This window comes from Macrotis lagotis, chromosome 2 (genome assembly GCF_037893015.1).
Source record: "Macrotis lagotis isolate mMagLag1 chromosome 2, bilby.v1.9.chrom.fasta, whole genome shotgun sequence".
Lineage (NCBI taxonomy): Eukaryota > Metazoa > Chordata > Mammalia > Peramelemorphia > Peramelidae > Macrotis > Macrotis lagotis.
In genome coordinates this window covers 125609531-125619544 of record NC_133659.1, presented here as the reverse complement: position 1 = coordinate 125619544, position 10014 = coordinate 125609531, and the positions used below count along the sequence as shown (strand labels likewise).

Here is a 10014-nt window from a genome sequence, read left to right as displayed (position 1 = left end):
CTTTCTTAAGAGAAATGTTTGACAGGAGTGAAGAGACAAAAGATAAGATGGCTCTGGGGTGAGGATGGGGGGGAGAGAGAGAGAGAGAGAGAGAGAGAGAGAGAGAGAGAGAGAGAGAGAGAGAGGAGAATTACTGAGGGATCCTCAGGAATTAGAAAGGGATAAAATTGAGGATGTGGGTTAAGAAATCAGCCTTACAGAGGAGAAGTGATATTTCTTCTGATAAAAGGAAGTACAGATAAGCGTATGAAGATGATCATGGGGTTAAATTTGAGAGTTTACCCTCAATGGCCTCTATATTACCAAGGAAGTAGCAACTGAAATTCTTTACTGAGAATGAATGATGAAGCAATGGGGCTGTGACCAGAGGAAAAAGAATAACTGAAGTAGTTGCTGGAGAATTCATTTAAAAAATCAATAAGCAATGAAGAGAAGCATTGCTGGGAAAAGGCAAGGGTGTAAGTTAAGTCTGGATACCCTAAAATGGACCAGCCAGACTGGTATGCTGACTTCTCTCAGCAATACTCTGTGGCCTGGAAGCAAGAACAAAAACCAGACTCTGTCAAATGACCCCAGTCTGGGATATGATATGGTACTTTACTTTAGCAATAGATTTAGAGGTTATGGAGTACAGAAGAGTGATAGGGCAGCATTAAAATGGGTAATCATGGGACTTAAGTTGGGTAGGGGGGGTCTATTATAACCAGAAGGGAGCTAACAGATGAGGGAAACAGGAGAGATTGAGGCTGCTTGGCTGGAAAACTAGATGTGAGCAGATTCTGTAGGAGATAGAGAGTGGGAGAAAGAAGAGATAAAAGAAGTCATGGTCCAATGGTAGCTATACAAACCATAGATCTTAAAAAAGGAAGATGGACTAATGAAGTCAATAATCAATGGATGGTCACCATACTGCTATGTGATTATTGTAGAATGAGAAGTCAATTGATCAACTATGATGAACTCAGTTTTTCTCAGCAGTTCAGTGATCAAGGACAATTCTAAAAGGCTTGTAATGGAAAATGCTATTCACATCCAGGAAAAAAAAAACTGTAGAAGACTAAAACAGATGATTTTCACTTTTTTAAAACTTGGTTTTTGTTTCTTTCTTTCTCAGGGTTTTTCGCTTTAGTTCTCATTTTTTCTGTCACAGAATGATTAATATGGGAATATATAATTTGATTGTACATATATATAACCTCTATCAGATTTTTTACTATCATGAGGATGGAAGAAGGAGAGGAGGGATGTCGAAAAATGTGGGCTGTAAAAGATTACCAAAAGATGAATAATGAAAACTATCTTTGCATGTAATTGAAAAATAAAATAAAATAACTTTCAAAAAAAAGAATGAGAAGTCAGCCAATCAAGAAATATTTATTAAGCATCTGCAAAATGTTGAAGATACAAGTACAAAGAAAGAAATCTATTCAAAAAGAGCTTGCTCTCACTCTCTCTCTCTCTCTCTCTCTCTCCCCCTCCTCATCCCCCCTCCTCCCCTTCCCTCCTCCTCCTCCTCCTTCTTCTTGTTTCTTATGCTTCTGCTTCTTTTGCTTCTCCTTTCTTCTTTTTCTTCTGCTTCTTTCTTTTCTTTTTCTTTTTCTTCTTCTACTTCTTCTTTCTTCTTCTTCTTCTTCTTCATCATCATCCACCTTTCTCATTCCCTCTCCCTCTCATTCTCCTCCCTAGACCTGTAGCTTGAGACATCTCTCTCTATTTCCCCACCCCATCTGAAACTAAAGTGCAGTCCATGAATTGACTTTGGGGATGGGGAAGGAACAATCTCTCATATCATTCCTTCTTGAGTAAGCTATTGAGCCAGGCACCTTTGGGAAAGTATTTCTTTTCAGAAGGAGAAAGAATGTCCTAAGACTCAAGAAGGAGCATGGAGAAAGGAAGCTCTTTCCGGGTCCTGTATCAGATAGAGTCATTCAATCTACAACATGAGATTCTATTCCTTTGCCCAGAAAACTTTGCTTGTACTGAAGGTCAAAGGAATCAAGGGTGAAAATATCAATATCAATCTGAAAAACAAATCTGAGTGGTTCTTTAAGAAGAATCCCTTTGGTTAGTCTCATTTCTGGAGACTATTAAGAATTGACTACAGGGACGGCTAGGTGGCACAGTGGATAGGGGAGGCTAGGTGGTGCAGTGGATAGAGCACTGGCCTTGGAGTCAGGAGTACCTGAGTTCAAATCTGGCCTCAGACACTTAATAATTACCTAGCCATGTGGCCTTGGGCAAGCCACTTAACCCCATTGCCTTGCAAAAAAAAAAAAAAAGAATTGACTACAGGGGCGGCTAGGTGGTGTAGTGCATAAAGCACCGGCCCTGGAGTCAGGAGTACCTGGGTTCAAATCCGGTCTCAGACACTTAATAATAACCTAGCTGTGTGGCCTTGGGCAAGCCACTTAACCCCGTTTGCGTTGCAAAAAAAACCCCCCAAAAATTGACTACAATACAAATCTGTTATCACTTGTAAGTACCTACATGAAGCCTATCCAGAAAAGTTGTTTCCAGAGGATCCCTGTGAGAAATCGTTTCAAAAGATGATTCTGGAGTTGTCTCTTAAGGCATCACCTTTGTCTTAGAACTCTTTGATAGCAGTAAGCAATGGAGAAAACTGCTCTTACTAGAAAAATAGAACTCCTTATGATGTTCAACAGCCTGGAGGAGTTGTATCCTATACTTCATGACCCCATTTGAGGTTTTCTTGGTAAAGATACTAGAGTGGTTTGCCATTTCCTTCTCCAGGTCATTTAAAGTTGAGGAACTGAGGCAACAAGGGTTCTTACTCATCAGAAAACAACTTTCTTTGGTGGGAACATATATTCATGATTGATTACTTCATTTGGTGCTGGTTTGAATGTCTGGGATCATTTGGGATAGCAGACTGAGTGGACCATACTTCAAAACTTAGACTCTAATGAGCAGCCATGAAGAAAGATCCTATAGTACACTCCTTATAGAAAAGAAAACCCCTAAAAAATCTCAGACAGCTTTATTTTCAGAACAGTCCTGAGATCTATGGTTATGTTCTATGAGGGGAGAGTGAACAGAATAAAAGATGCTAAACCTTGCTTTCTGGGATTTTCTCGGGTGCGGCTAGGTAGCATATTGGATAGAGCAACAGCCCTGGAGTCAAGAGGAGTTCAAAGTTCAAATCTGACCTCAGCCACTTAAAGATTACCTAGCTGTGTGACCTTGGGCAAGTCACTTAACCCTACTTCCTTGTAAAAAGAAACAAAAAAAAGAATCTTTAATACAAATTATAACCTATAATGTTAAAAAGAAAAAAGTTGATATCACTGATAAGATATGAATGACATGCATTTAAAATTCCCTGGATTGCTAGTTCCCTGGGCTAGTTGTGATACCCAACTATGTCAGGTATGTCAGGTATGTCAATTCATTGTTGTGTTTCTCCTACCCTGAAAAAATATCAAGAGTGCAAAGTCTTGTACTGAACTATAGACAAAAGCATTGAGTGCTCCCTGAACTAATCTGATCCAGCCTAAGGTGAACAAATGCTTCTGCTGATGATTTCATATAATTTCACATCTTTTTCAGTATGAAGGTGGTTCTGCTGCCTTTCAGCCTGAGGGAAAGAAAACTTGTAATAATCTGTCAATTAAATTGATTTACCCAAGTTTTTCCATTATAGTCAATCCTACCTCAGGTTTCCCCCTGGCATGGAGGTTCCTTTGGGCCTCTCAAAGGCTACAATAAGGATCTACAAGACTCTACCAGACTCTACCATGAGAGCATGGAGATATACCTACTCTCTAGTTAAGTTGGGGCAGGCTCATTTCCAAAAGGGTGGCCACCAGGAAATGAGATATACTTAATCTTCTCATCAGGTTGTCAATAAGCATGTTCATAATCTTTATGGCAGGTTGTTGGTTAGCACAATGTATAGAGTGCCAGATTAGAAGTGCAAAAGACCTAATGTTTTGGAAACTTTCTAGCTGAGACCCTCGGCAAGTCACTTAATCTGTCTGTCTCCATTTCTTTGTCTGAAAAATAGGATAATGATAATACCTACTTCCCAGGATTTTTGAGAGGATAAAATGAGATGATATTTCTGATTATATTCATAAAGCACTTTGCCATCCTTAGCAACAAAAATGCTAGCAACCTACTCAAAAAGAGATAATTTTAAAGTTGCAAACAAAATTTCAATTTTCTGTAACCTAAGCAAATTGACCAAGGAATTGCATGAATCAACAACTTATATTTACATATTAACTTAAGAGACCAAGCAAATGAGAGAGATAGATACAAGCAACATCAGCTTTGCAGAAATGTACACTCTGAAAATTAGAAACTGAATTGTTGGAGTAAATAAAGCATAGCTTTGTTAAAGGAATCCTTTTTATGGGTAGAATAGAAATAACATTCAATCTTTAGTCAGTAGCCCTGGGTTCAAGTCCCAACACTCATCAGCTATTTGATACTAGGAAAATCACCTCAATTATCCCCTATGAAATGGGGATAAAAAAATCATTCAACCTCAGAGTCAGAAGGAACCTCAGAGATCATCTATTCCAACCTCTAACTGGACAAGCATTCTGTTCTAGGTTCTCCAGTCGCTGAGAATTTTGAAAGCCTATTAAATTTTTGGAAAGCTCTAATTAGACTTTCTAGGAAGCTCAGTCTCCTTCTACTCATTGATCCTAGTTCTGTTCTCTGGAATCAAGCTGAATGATAGTTATCATAGCTCTCCTAATCAGGAACTGATATGCTGCTAAATACTTAACTGGCTCTTTGGGTGACAAAAAAAGTACACATAACTTTTTTTAAAAGTTTAACCTGCATTATTAACATTTTTCTCTCTATCACTTTTTAAAGCCTGCACAATCTACAAAACAAATGAAGCCTTGATTTAGCATTTGCCAATTCCCAAGATATAAATGCAGATATGGAAAATTTTAAATTGACAAGCCAGTTCAAGCTGATTCTAGCACATCGCTGGTCACAGTTCCAAGCTACAGTGCAGGGAAAGACAAAAAATTTTGTTTTACATGCCACTTATGAGCAAAAAAATGATCAAAGCATATGAACAAGCAGTTTTCAAAGAAATAAAAACTATAGTTACATGAAAAATACTCTAAAAACTATTGATTAGAGAAATGCAAATTGAAACAACCAAAAGGTACCACTTCACACCTATCAGATTAGCTGACAGAAAAAACAATAATGTTAGAGGTCATATGGGAAAATTGGGACACTAATTCACTGTTGTTGGAGCTGTGAATAAACCATTCTAGAGAACAATTTGGAACTATGCCCAAAAGGCTATAAAATCATCTATAACCTTTGAACTAGCAATGGCACTGCTAAGTCAATACTAAAAAGAGATTTTAAAAAAAAAGGAAAAGGACCATATATGTGCAAAGATTTGTAGCAACTCTTTTTGTGATGGTAAAGAACTTGAGGTTGAGGAAATACTCATCAATTGGGGAATGGCTGAGCAAGTTGTGATGTGCGATTGTAATGGAATTGTGTTATAAGAAATGACAAGCAGCATCCTCATCATAAAAATGAAATAGAGATGCTTCTTCTTCCCTGACAGATAATAGATGCTTAATAAATGTTCATTGATTGATTGTTTTAGTAGGAGTAGGGAGGCTATTAAAATTCTTATACCACCTAAGGATGTGTGTGGGAAAGTCATTTGTAATCCTTTCAGAGCTACAGAAGTGTGTGTGTGTGTGTGTGTGTGTGTGTGTGTGTGTGTGTGTGTGTGTATGTGTGAGAGAGAGAGAGAGAGAGAGAGAGAGAGAGAAATTCTCTCTGAGTTATAAAAGTGCTACAGTCATCACCTTTTAACTGCCATTTATAGTTTAGAGAAAGAAATAATTCTCAATCAAAGAAGATTACCAGTATACTGAACATGATGATGGACCTCTTATGTCCAATCACCCCCAGACCCTTGCTTGGGCTCTAAACTGTGTGTGGCCAATTTTTTTATTTTTAAAATTCTCTTCTCTGAGCACTTGAAACCACAAATAGATAAACTAAGAATAGATCTTGGCCAAAAAATGAATAAGTAAAATAACATAAAATATAATAGCAGGTTTATATCCTCAGTGGATATAGTTGCAGCCAAAGGCAACAGAACAAAATTGTAGCTAAATCTATCACGTATGCACCCCCATGAGGTCCTCATACAGGAATTTTGTGCTAATGGGACCACAGAAATAGTTATTTAGTTTCACCAAAAATTTAGGAGGAGGGGAGTACTCCTTTGCTTTCTTTCCATGAAATTACTCTGACAGATTGATTTCTCAGATTAAATAATTAGGTCAAATAGCATGGATTTAATTGGAAGTTCAATTTTACTGACTGTACTGAGGCCGATTGACAGCTCAGAGAGCTTTTGGAATAGGACCTAGGAATGAAGGATCCTAGATATGTCTTTACTCCACCTCCCTCTCTCCCCTAATTGATTCAAGGAGAAAAAAAGATTCCTGGAAGATATAAGATATAAGGGAACAAAAAGTATGTGGCTGGTACTAAGGAAATGCCAGAATAATAGCAATCATTATAGAATCCTAAAACCATTGCTTAGCTCATTCTCAGTCATTTAATGAGTTCTGTCACCTATTTAGCAACAATGTGCCAAGTATCAAACTGGGAATACAAAATTAAAACAAAAAACAATAATGAGATCATTCCTACCCTCAAGATCTTCTCACCTCCACCCTGAGTATCCTTACCTCAGATAAATCCAATTTTGCCTTATCTTACTAAGGTCTAGGTTTGTTTATATTTATATCTCTAGCACTTAGCTCAGGGCATGATATATCTGAAGTACTTAATAAATGCTTAACTATATAGTATTTACTAAAAATGAAGTGGGGAAGAGAACAGTCTCCAATTGTGACCCATGTAAGCCATATGGCTTCCAAATGCCTATTCAAATTTACCACTATCTCCATTATACTGATTGCTGAGATAAGATGGGTCAGAACTTCCTAATAAGAGCCAGTAAATTATAGAATTACAGGATGCTAGAGCCAGAAAAGATCCTGTAACTTATTTGTCCAGTCTCCTTATTTCATAGATGGAAAAAATTGAGGCATGGAGTATTTAAATGCTTTGTCTTTTTTTTGAACAGGGTTCTTTGGCTTTTTGGTTGATTAGGGGAATGTCACAATTATAGCATGCCTGGATTTTGGCAAAGTATTTTAAAAAGCCTTTGTAGACAAGATGAAGAGATGTGTGCTGGATGATATTCTTAGGTGGATTCAGACCCAACTAAATGACCTGTCTTTGATAAGTCTTTGATGAAACTGACTTATAGGATCACCACTTCCCCTTCTAAATGCATACATGTCATCCTTTTCATGATACATTATGGAATTTTTATCATAAATTGAGTTCAGGTTCACCAGCCTACACTTTGAAAACTTTACTCACTTTTCTATTTTAAAAAATGTTTATTAAGTCAGGTTACTTTCATGTACAAAACTTCTATATATATATATATATATATATATATATAAATATATATATATATACATACACACATACACACACAAACATATATATATATATATATATATATATACGTATGCATATGTACATACTAAGCTGATACCTGAAGGCAAATAATATTGGTATCTCCAGAACTTAGCACCTCGAATATAGTAGACACTTAATAAATGCTTATTTTTGTCATTTTGTTTTCCACCCCCAGCCCAGGGGTAAGATTGAATTATTAAAACCACTCTCATTAGGTTAGCTTTGTAATCTATATTTGTACACTCACAAGATATGGTTGGAGAGATTCAATTAAACAGAGCAAAGCAAACTGAATCACATGGGGATAGAACCCCTGAATTTAGTTCTGTGGGAAGACTTATTTTATACTTGAAGGGATACAAATGAGTGAGAGGGAGTGTAAGGGAAGAAAATTTCACCTAGAAGTTGTAGACACTGGGAGAGAAGTAATCATGTGTCAGAACACCACAAAGTTTCTGCTCAGTTAAAGCATGGGCCAATTCTGGGAGAAGAGAAAGGCAGAAGAAGCATGTCTTGGGATAAGACCAAGCCATTCCTAAGGATAAAGAAAAGTGCAGCTATGATGCATCAACCAGTTGGGTTAAAGCATGTTTCAGGAACTATAATGCTAGTATCCTTTAATTTTTAGCACTCTAGGACAAATTCATGTTCAATTGTCCTTGGTTACAGCTCTGCAAGAATGTAACCAATTGAGTGAACTAATTTACCACAATAGAAATTATAGTTAACCTATAGTTAAGCTAAAGATATTCTTTTTTTTTTTTTTTTTAGGTTTTTGCAAGGCAATGGGGTTAAGTGACTTGCCCCAGAACACACAGCTAGGTAATTATTAAGTGTCTGAGACCGGATTTGAACTCAGGTACTCCTGACTCCAGGGCCGGCTCTATCCACTGCACCACCTAGCCACCTAAAAATATTCTTTTAAGGAATCACACATTATTTTCAAATTTTAAAAAGCATACTATTTTTGTTATTTAGTTATTTTTCAGTAGTGTCTGACTTCATGATTCCATTTGGGGTTTTCTTGGCAAAAATACTAGAGTGATTTGCCATTTCCTTCTCCAGCTCATTTTGCAGATGAGGCATTTAGGCAGGACTTTCCCAGAGTCAAATAGCTAGTAAGTGTCTGAGGTTAAATTTGAACTCAGGAAGATAAGTCTTCCTGACTTTGGGCCAAGTGTTCTATGTACTGAACCACTAAGTTTTTTTTAATTGGTTACATAGCTGGAATTGGAGATGTCCTTATGAAGGCATGGGTTAGCCTCATTCAAGTCTATCAGCCTTACTCTTTTGATTCGGCTCTGGAATTTAGACTTCTTAGGTCCTATTTTCCTGAGAAATAAAATCTGGTCTCTGCATTTGTTCTAGGGAAGGGTTTGGAGCGTCTGATCTTTTTTTTTTTTTTGAAATGTCAGAAGATTGCACATCTGAGTTTTTCAGGGTCCAAGTTTTATAGCCCTATAACCACCAAGTCCTAAAATTATTTAAGTAATGATAATAATGAAAGAATTTAATGAATATTCAGAGTTGAGTCTTGAGATCAATGATTACAGATAGCAGCTATTTATTTTTGGATCTTTATAAAATTTAGGTTGTTCTTTTATATGACCTCTGGTCCAAAACTGAAACTCTGTCTTTACAGAAACTTAATTGAATCTTAGGAGCTTCTCATAAACTGTTCTCCTTGTCTTATGCATCTGTAATGAGTATGCTCTGATTTATCATCCCAGAACAAAGCAGGCTACATTTGCTCCCTAAGTGATTAGAGGGTTTGCTTTTCTCTCTTGCCATCAACCTGAGCCCCAACCTGCATGTGTTCCTCTCTATTCCTCTACTATTAGCCGCCAGTGAAGAGTAAGCCACTTCTATTTCTATTTAACCACTTAACATCATTTAGCAAAGGAATATTTACTTCAGATAGAGCACAGATAAAAGTTTATATATATATATATATATATCCCCTCCATCTCAAAGATACGCTCTCCTCTATATCACCTCCGTGTCTAAGGAAGCTGGGGCTCACTCTCAGAACAATTTCTACCTAACATTTATCCCACCAAACACATGACCAAAAATAACATACAGGATGTCCTCAACTCAGGTACTTCTTGATGGGGTAGAGTTATTCCTTATTCTTCTAGGTAGTGATGCTGAATGGGCTATAAAACTTGGACACTGAAAAACTCAGATATTCGTTCTTCTGACATTTCAAAAGAAGATCAGAGGCTCCAAATCTCTCCCTAGAACAAATGCAGAGACCAGATTTTATTTCTCAGGAAAATAGGACCTAAATTTTAATTAGGAAAAATGAGGGGAAAAGAATAAAAAGTTCATAAAGTCAAAGTAGATTTTTGATGGTCTTAGAAAAAGCAGAAAGACTAATATTCCCAGGCCCTGGGGCTGAGAACTCCATCCCCATCCCCACCCCACCCCAGCACACACACACACACACACACACACACACACACACACACACACACAAACTGA

At 37.2% G+C, this 10014-nt stretch overlaps 1 pseudogene; it reads left to right on the top strand.

The window, feature by feature from the left end:
* The first annotated feature begins 1218 nt into the window (after window positions 1-1218).
* On the top strand, window positions 1219-2924 carry LOC141511948 (glutathione S-transferase omega-1-like; annotated as a pseudogene).
* Window positions 2925-10014: the final 7090 nt, after the last annotated feature.